This window comes from Medicago sativa, chromosome 6, assembly GCF_051527215.1.
Source record: "Medicago sativa cultivar Bolivia chromosome 6, Bolivia_mono, whole genome shotgun sequence".
NCBI classification, from domain to species: Eukaryota; Viridiplantae; Streptophyta; class Magnoliopsida; order Fabales; family Fabaceae; genus Medicago; species Medicago sativa.
The window spans coordinates 30,621,239-30,629,732 of NC_140754.1; the positions used below are offsets into that span (position 1 = coordinate 30,621,239).

Sequence of the window (8,494 nt, forward strand, 5' to 3'; positions counted from 1 at the left end):
CAACAGGTTGTGCAGCCTGCCATCTGCTGCGTTTAGCCAGGGTAAATGAGCAGTGTCAGGAGTGTTTGTGGCCTATGAGCTGCTGCGGCTAGAGTTGCTGTCCAGAATTCTGAGTTGTGTTAATTTGGTTAGTGATTCTTGTTTCTTGATGCTGGTGTATCACTGAACTTTTTTAATTTTTCGTTGTTTCTGCCATGATATAAGCTTGACTAAAACATGTGAGAATTATATCGTGTTTACGCAATGAGATCTTAACTTTGATTGAAATGGAGTCATTTTGTTATTCCTATGTGTCATTTATCTAGGTATACATGTCATTGTGCAAAGTTTATAAGAAAGATTGAGATGTACTTGCTGGCTTTCTATGTTGATTGTACCACTGATGGAATTCTCAACTGTGGTCTTACTCACGTGATTGTTATTCCCCTTATTATTTGTAGGAAGAAGTTATCTTGGTATGCATAGTTTGATTGATGTTGTTGATGGTCTATTTACTCAACTCAGGATCCTTGGACTTTGTCTTTCAATTGATGAATAATATGACAATTTTGTGGTCTCAGGACAAAAATAAATGTTATATAGAATGATATATGTTGGATGTTATTTAGATGATATTTCAAATTATTTATGGAATATTGTATATGCTTGTTGAATATTCAAATTATTATGGAATATATACATTTTAAAATGTTTTATAAAATTATTTTAATTATTAAATTTTAATATTTTGATTTTTTAAACAATTAAAAAATGTTTTTTTTTTAAAAATTTCGTACGCATTTTGCCAGGGGTTAACCCCTCACAAATCCCCTGGCAGCGTTTGATTTGATCTCTGAAAAGTGGGTCAGGACGCGTCAGAAAAGTTGCCAGGGGTTGTACCAGGGAATGGGCCCCACGAAATTTGCCAGGAGCTAAAGCCCTGGCAGGGTCATTTGCGATGAGCATATTTGCTGGGTATTCTGCTCCTGGCAAAACTCCTGGCAAACATCCATTTGCCAAGGATTTCTACATTTTGCCAGGGCTTCTGCCCCTGGCAAAATGCAACATTTCTTGTAGTGCAAGACTGCATGGTACACAAGTCTCTTTTAAGTCTGAGTCAGCTCAGTCTTATTCAGTAGAAATCTGAAATTCAGATTCTTTCTAGTATTTGTTTCAAACGTTTTGAACAAATTTCTCATATAATTTCTAGTTCATCAAAAGACATTATTTTTCCCTTTCAATGTTCATATTTCGTACATATAACAGGGACTATTTAGATGGTAAAATTGTCTTTCTGTTTCTCAGTACATTACATCTATTAACTTGGATTATAACCGGACCATTAGCTACTACAAGAGGTGACCGAGGCAAGCTGCTTTATACTCCCCAAGTTAATAGTCGATTTCCTAATAACAAACAGAGGAAGATGTTTAATCAATCCTTCTATTTAATAATGATGATTTAACAAGCATTATGTTATACCAAACTAAGTGGAAGTGCCCGAGAGACAATTTTACTATCCACAATAACTTCACATTTTACTATTAAAAGTGATATGTGAAATTCTTAGTGTTATTGTTGAAACAACAAACACTTCTTCGTTTCAGTCGATAGATGCATTTCTATAGCTTGATTTATCCTTAATGTATTTAAGGACAACTTAACCTCAATAAGTAACTTCTTCGGTAGACATAGCAATACCAAACGTCTTAAAATTGTTGTTTTTGGATTTCCAAACTGTTGTATTTGGATTTCCAAATTCTATTATCTACCGAAGTTGTTACTAGGTTGAGTCACGACCAGGTCGCTCTCTTTAAGACGTTTCGTGGCACTACCCAAAATTGTGCAAGGTAGACTATCAACCACGCCGCCTCCAGGATAAAACAAGCTCAGCTACAACTGTTCGATTAACTACTGCACTGTAGAAAATCGTTCGAGAATTACACCGTCAAATATGGTACTAAGACCACTCTTTAATACTGAAACCACTTTAATATGGTATTATTACCATTCTATTATGGTGCTAAGACCACTCAAATATGGTGTTTCCACCATTCTAACCTTTAAGTTCTCCAAACTATCAATATGGTACTATGACCACTCAAATATGGTGTTACCACCATTTCTCCTCAAATAAAATTATTGAATAATTTTTTTATATACCGTTAAGATCATTCTTGATTCTGACGGGACATTGTTTATTCCAAATAGGGACTATGATCTTAAAAGTACTCTTTATTCCGAAGGGACGTATATTACCGAAGGGACTATGAACTTAAGACCATTCTTAATTCCGAAGGGACATTAAACCGAAAAGGGACTATGGTCTTAAGAACACTCTTAATTCCGAAGGGACAGAAAGGAGTAGAAAAAGGAGAAGGACTTGTTAAACAAGTCGAAGGAGGGAGAAGAGATGAAAGACTCGTCAACACAAGTCAAAAAAGGGAGAAGAGAGAAAGAGTTCCCGACAACTCAATGAAACTCTTTGGTGTGTGGAATGCACTGTGTGAGCTCTCTATTTATAGAGAAAATTCACAACTAATAAGTGAGAAACTTTGGGAACAAGTAACATATTACTTTGCGATTAAGTAATTCACATATTAGATCTAGTACAAAAATATCTTAATTGAGTACTAAAATATATTAAATTTAGTACAAAAATATATTATATTATGTACCAAAATATTTTAGCAAAACTTGGGGACTAAGAAAGCAACTTGGGGACTAAGAAAGCACTTTCTAATAATGATTAAATTAATTATTTAATTTATCATTTCCAAATAATAAAATATATATCAATATATATTTTTCTCTAGTGCTTATGTACCCCCATTAATTAGAGGTACACCCCCACTATATAAACACTACTAATGTGTGTGTTCCATCCGATGTGGGACTTCCACTTTTTCAATTCACACAACACTAGTTCTACCCAACATGGGAATTTGTGTTTAGTCTTTTTACTCAATTTCCACACATGTTCCAACATTGTCTTTTTGAAATCCTTCAACATTGCAATAAACCCAACTAAAGCTCTAGTTATAAAGGATGTTATTTGGAAACCTCCTCCCTTTGATTGGATGAAATGTAACACAGGCGGTGTTGCTATTGGTACTCCTGTTTTTGCTTCATGTGGATGCATATTTAGGAATAGCCCAGCTGATCACTTGGGAAGCTTTGCAGTCAACATTGGTGCAGGGAATCAAACTCCAAACTAGTGGTAAAAGCTTTTAAGTCTATCTCTAGTGTTTCATCGAATCTTAGAACTTCGATGAAAGGGAGTTTGATTGGAAGTTAGAAGTAGATGGGTCAATTGTCTACATGAGTTCAAAACGAAGATGACAAAGTTTGGCCATGACATGATAATGAAAGTATTATCTACATGAGTTCAAAACGAAGATGACAAAGTTTGGCCATGACATGATAATGAAAGTACGCATGAATACGATCCTATAGTTTCCACGAGTGTTTGCATTCGATAACGAATACGATCCTATAGTTTCCACGAGTGTTTGCATTCGATAACACGACGAAGCATATCACGAGATATAGTGGAGTAAAGACATGTAAGGAGTAATTGATCTTGTTGTTCCCACTATTAATACTAATGGGAGATACAATTTGTATTCCGACGCAACAGTAGTGCAATCCCCTTGCACTTCTAAGGGATTTCATTATAATCACTACTTATTACAATTTCTCAAGGACTCTTGCCAGAGACTTCAAATACTCAAGCACGATTGTAAGAGACTTCTAATGCTCAAGGTCACTTACCAAGAGATTTTCACTGGTCAAGCACAATTGCAAGACTCTTCCAATGCTCAAGGACAACTCCAAGAGACTTCTATGACTCAAGCACACATGCAAGAGACTTCTAATGCTCAATCACAACTAAAAGAGACTTATAGTTCTCAAGCTTCATAAGCAAAAAACTTCTATTTGTTTACAAATAAACAAATTTGTTCTTACACTTGATAGACAATCAGAGTTGTAAACTGAACAATGTTGAACAGACTCTTAAGACTTTAGGATTTCTAAGTGTTTTACGCTATTTGATTTTGACAAAGTAATGACACAGTAATATAGCAGAGTCTTGTTAATCATCTTCAGCTCCTTTTATAGACAGGGATTCGAGAGACGTTGGAGAAGAGTGCCAACACATTAAAAGTTGTTGAGAAGTTTCAAATCAAGAAAGTTGGGCCATTGCCTGATATGGATAATTCCGTTGAATAATCATTTGAAATTCCTTTGTTCTTGAAGTTCTTTGTCCGTTTTTACAAGTGGTCAGAAGAAGACAAAACTGTAATCAGATCCTTGATAGAGACAACTTCAAAAGACGATAAAACTGACGTGAAATTTTGGTCCTTCATGATCTTCTCAGTTTGGGGGTCTTCCAAGTATGATGGTGCCTTCTAAGTCAGATAATTATCGCAGAGTCTGATGAGGTTAATCTTCAGCTTCTGAGTGGCGTCCTTTTCTTCTGATCCAAGATGTTGACTTCTAGTTGACCTTTCTTCAGTTCTTCTACCATAGTCTTTTAGCTTTTCTTGTACTTCTGATGCTTTTATACATGTTCAATTCAATTATGGATTCATTCTATGATCCTACACACTTGAACAAATATTAGCATATCCAATGATTCTTCAATACTTTGTTATCATCAAAACCTTAGAGGAATTGTACAAACCAATTTCGTTCTATAAGAGAATTAGGACACTACAAGAAATATTGCATTTTGCCAGGGGCAGAAGCCCTGGTAAAATGCAAAAAGCCTTGGCAATTGGACGTTTGCCAGGGGTTTTGCCAGGAGCAGAATTACCAGCAAATCTGCTCATCGCAAATTGTCCTGCCAGGGGTTCAGCTCCTGGCAAAATGCGCTCCTGGCATAGGCCCTGGCTCAACCCCTGGCAAATTGTCTCTGCATGATTTCTGGCCAATGCAGGCTTTTGCAGACTGTGTCAGCATCACATCAGTCATTTTCAAAACATGCCAGGGACATTGCGAGGGGTTAACCCCTGGCAAATTGTGTACGAATTTTTTTTAAAAAATGTTATTAAAATATTTAAAATAAACGTTTTTAAATTGTTTTTTTTAAATATTAAAATAATAATATTTAAAATATTGAAATATTAAAATAATAATATTTAAAATATTATTATTATACCTAATAATAATATTTCGCTGGTCTTATAAACAATTGCCAGGAAGGAGATAAAACTCCATTCATTTGAAAGACTCAAATGATTGTATATAAAAAAAATTATCAACTCAAATTTGTCTTCAAACTTATAAAAATTTCAACTAACAAGAGGCATTACATAATGATACATGCATCAAATCTAATCCAAATAGAAATGAAAGTCATCAAAATACATACAAATATAAATCAACAAATAAACTACAAAGAAAATATCAACTCAGACATGCTAAAGAACCTAGTCATGAAATTTTGCCGCTAAAATCCAACATGGTTGCAACATCAGCTCTCCAATCTTCGTGGCCTCTACTAGCATAAAATAGGAAAGAGAGTGGAAAGGGGAAAAACCAAATAGACAAATTAGGAAGATGAAATTAACAACAAGGTAGTTCAATCTATATCAAAATAAAGATTTCTCAACTTAACAGGGAAAATAAAGTTTGACCTTCAATCAACAAAATAGACAAATTAAAGAATTAAGTGAGTATGCTAAACAAGAGGTGGCTTACCATGAACAAAGAGAACACAACAATGAAACCGCAACTCCGGCGCGGTGGCTGTTGATGACATCACAACGGCGGTGACACGAAAAGTTTCTCTTTTCTTGAAATTAATTGGACCAATAGAAAGCTCTCGTCAAGGGGATGAAGAAATGGTACTACTTTGTTTGATTGGTGAAAACGGTGGACGGAGCGGCGCCGTAAAAATGAGGGTGGTGGTGTTTCAATGGAGGAGGCTTTGGTGTTATTTCAATAGAGGAGAGAGACTAAAAATGAATTAGAAGGGGGAAAGGGAGTCTGACGAGAGAAAGGGATAGGGGAAGAAAAGTTGTGTGGTCCATGTGATCACTAGAAAAAAAAATGAGAAAAATAATAATTACGACAAATTTGCATGCTTTGAAGTTGTGTGGTCCATGTGGTCTCACGTAGCTTTTGCAGGCTTTGCTGACAAATTTGCAGGCTTTGCAATTTGCCAGGGGTTTTTGGTGGCACAACCCCTGGCAAAGTGTTGTACCGTCCTGCTTTTTCTGACCACACAAGAATCTTTTCTGCTGCATACATTTTGCCACGGCTTTTGTGAGGGGTTGCCCCTGACAACTTTGCCAGGAGTTTTCCCTGGCATAGCTCCTGACAAATTTGCCAGGAGTTCTTGCTCCTGGCATTGTTCCCTGGCAATATGCAAGATTTCTTATAGTGGGAATATCATGCGTGGCAGGATTTGCAATTCGTTCCAATGGTGAATAATCATAAACCTGTTGCGACATTAAGCAGAGTAGGGGTCATCATTCCCCGTGAAAAGATGAAAATGTTGGATCTCACTAACAAATATGATAGGAATGCGAGTAAATGTTCTATCTAGATATGATTTTTTTCTTCTTCAGTGCATAATCATGTCTTAAAGACCTCATCTTAAGACCTCATCGCTTCCAAATTTCACCTTTAGAGGCCCCAAATATGGTAAGCTAGGCCATGCAATCTTCGTAAAGCATCTACAATACAAGAAAATGGAAGGTTGGATTTTTCAACTTTGATAATAAAAAGGCTTTTCTGGTCACCTCACTAGTATAAGTTCGAAGGGTAATGTGGTCACAACATAGGTGAAAATTACTAGCAAAAACATTCTCATGAGAACTTTGAATCGAAGATAAAGAGGCAATTTTTTCTGAAGAAAGATAAAAATTGGCGGTAGGAGAATCTCCAAGGCAATCAAGAAGATAATAAAGAGAATTTCACTCACCATACTATCATGGTTTAAGCTTCATACTCAACTCTTTTGAGCATTTTTACCTTATGCTTCGTTGGATTACATCTATAAACAAAAAAATAATATCTTAAATTTATTAATTATTTAATGTATCCGGTCTATATAGCAACCCGGAGAGTATACTTGAAAAAATTGAAATTTTTTGATATTGACTCCATGACCCACTACCACCATTCCACACCACATTTCTTATTTTCCACCTTTTCCAATTTATCTTGTCCTCTTCTCCACCTCATGACTTTGATGGCTTATTTCAACCTTGATGGAATTGGTTGTCTGATTTCACCACAATCACTCACCATCGGTCTCTCTTCTACTTTGGAGCACTATCATTATTATTACCTTCCAAGCACTATTCTTTGTTGCCTTGCTTGTTTCAATCCTCATGGAACCAATATTTAAAGATTCACCCAAAAACCATCAAGACATCAGCTAAAAATATGATTAAAAGTTAAGAGTAGCAACAGTAAATGTGTCTACACGTGTGTATGAGTTTGTATATTAATACTTTTTCCCAAATACGGTCAAGTATGTAGGAAGGTACGTACTACCGACACTACTAATTTGCCATACGACAAAATATGTACCTATAAATTTGTATAGTATTTTGGGTTAAATATGTTTTTAGTCCCTACATTTTGCGCTCCTTTGATAAATAGTCCCTACATTTAAGTAAATGTTTTTAAAATCCTCACATTTTATATCCGTTACCAAATTTAGTCCTTGCCGTCAATTTCCTGTCCAGTCACCAAACGGACGGCTGATTTAGCAATTTTTTATTTTATTTTTACCTTTAAATATGTTTTTTGTTCCTATAAAATTGAGATCTTCTAAGTTTAGTCCTTACTTAATTTTAATAGTTTTTTTTAGTCCCTATAAAAAATTTATGCACTCAATATTAGTCTTTACTCAATCCAATTTTTTTAATTTATGCTTAAAATTATCACAAAAAATTGATTTCTACAATTGATAATATCATTGTGATCACACACACAATTGTTGGTTTATTCTATCGATAGCTACCGAACAAAATCTAAAACGAATTGAACATACATATACACAAGGCAAGGGAAGCCATATGGTTGATTATTTTTCATTTAATTCTCTCCCTCTTCATAACAGAAGTGATATATAAAATTCTCTTCCTCTTCATATGAAAGCAACTTCACTTTGCCTGCATCAAATAGTAATATATGAAAGTAACAGAAGTGATACATGTTGATATGCCCGTAAAAGAATGAACAAGACTTCAGAACCTTCATAATCATTAGCAAAATAATCATTAGTATTGCATAAACTGCAATTGGTACTCCAATTGTCTATGTTGGAAATGTTTAACCAACCAAAAATAAAATAAAAGAAGGTCAGAAGTTGTAGTAGTTGGACCTAAGTTAAGCTTCATAAAAGAAGGCCAGAAGTTGTAGTAGTTGGACCTAAGTTAAGCTTCATCACATATTTAACAAAAAAAGATGAAGCATTACATGTCAAATGCTTGATTACACAGTTAGTTCAACATAAATAGGCATCAAGCATTAAAAAAGTACTACTAATATA

At 35.0% G+C, this 8,494-nt stretch overlaps 2 long non-coding RNA genes across 2 annotated transcripts; one reads left to right on the top strand and one right to left on the bottom strand.

Moving 5' to 3' along the window:
• On the top strand, window positions 1-635 carry LOC146914462 (uncharacterized). Its single transcript, XR_015016762.1, has 2 exons — window positions 1-127; window positions 441-635. It is a non-coding gene; the product is annotated as an uncharacterized LOC146914462 (long non-coding RNA).
• Window positions 636-5,176: 4,541 nt separating this feature from the next.
• LOC146914463 (uncharacterized) lies at window positions 5,177-5,757 on the bottom strand. Its single transcript, XR_015016763.1, has 2 exons — window positions 5,686-5,757; window positions 5,177-5,482 (listed from the first exon to the last, which is right to left on the bottom strand). It is a non-coding gene; the product is annotated as an uncharacterized LOC146914463 (long non-coding RNA).
• Window positions 5,758-8,494: the final 2,737 nt, after the last annotated feature.